We start from the raw sequence: 1,393 nt of genomic DNA on the forward strand, positions 1-1,393 counted from the left end.
GAGCGCCGGCTGCGGAAACTGGGCAGAGCCACACGCGCCGCCCCGGAGGAGGAGCTGCGAGGGGCCGGGTCTAAAGCCGCATCACATGCCCTTCCCATCCTTGCGTCAACAGATCCTTGTCCTCCATGCGGCTCTGTGCCAAGGGTGTAAGAAGGAATGGAGTTGTAACTAATGTCCAGGACGCAGCTCTTGATCTCGTTAAAGCTCGTACAGTTGGCCTCCGCCCACTGATCCAGCCTGTCCTGATCGCTCTCCCATTCCTCAGGCAGAACAACACTTCCTGCCAACTTGGTGTCATCTGCAAACTTATTAGGGTGCCTCAGTTGCCTTGTCCAGATCACCAATAAAGGCATTGAACAGGAGAGGCCATAATACCAACAACCCCTTGGGAACACCATTAGTCACCAGCACGATTTAACTCCATTCACTGCCATTCTCTGAACCAGATTTTTACCCAGTGAAGAGTCCAAGCCATGGGCAACTAGTTGTTTCTCCAGGAGAATACAGTGGGAGACATCGCCAAAGGCTTTACTAAAGTCTGGGTAGATTGCTTGAGGTCAGTCACTTCATTTCAGACATCCCTTTCCCTCTTCCACGTACCTTGGTGATCACAGCTGGTGTCTGGCACAAAGACCACGCAGAGCACTTGCCCACCTTGCCTGTAGACTGAGCTGCAGCCTGTGATAGCCAGGCCATAACCTTCCCCAGCCAGGTTGGCAAAGAAGATGGTGGAGAACTGCAGCATGCCTAGCCTCTTCTGTTGGACAGAAACTTGCAGCAGTATGAATGACAAGAGTTCTTGTGATTACCTGCTCCATTTATAGGGTTGAATTGGGTTATCAGTCTGGATTACAAGACCTAGATGTACGTGTGTAATGAGTGGAAAGCTCTAAATTTCTTGTCTGCTAAAGCTCATGCTTTTTTATTACTTTCAGTTCTGGAACTGGTGTGTTCCTATTAATACTGCTTTGGCAACTGGCTTCCATTTATTTTGGAGGTGGGAAATCTTGTGGTGTTGTAAGTCAAGTGTGCAGTGAGTCAGACATCCTCTGGGAGGCTGCCCTTCTCCTTCGTGCTGTGGGTTAAAATAAATCTCTCTGCTCTTGTGCAGTGATGGCAATTACACTGCCAAAACCCCGGAGAGAGAGGAACACCTACAAGTTATTTTTAAAAATCTATTTTTTTTTGAGGTAAAGCACTACAAATACCACAATAGTTTGCTTGCTGTGTCAGCAATAGGTTTGAAAGACAAAATGTGTGCCGTAACCCACATTTCAAAGGTCACTGCGACTGCTGCAGGCTTCTAAAAACACAGCTTGAGCAAGCGTCACAGCATCATGGCTGGTCTGAAGAGCTGGTTTGTTTTGATGATTATACTGTACAATTTCTGTCA

The sequence above is a fragment of the Meleagris gallopavo genome, chromosome 3 (genome assembly GCF_000146605.3).
Source record: "Meleagris gallopavo isolate NT-WF06-2002-E0010 breed Aviagen turkey brand Nicholas breeding stock chromosome 3, Turkey_5.1, whole genome shotgun sequence".
NCBI lineage: Eukaryota > Metazoa > Chordata > Aves > Galliformes > Phasianidae > Meleagris > Meleagris gallopavo.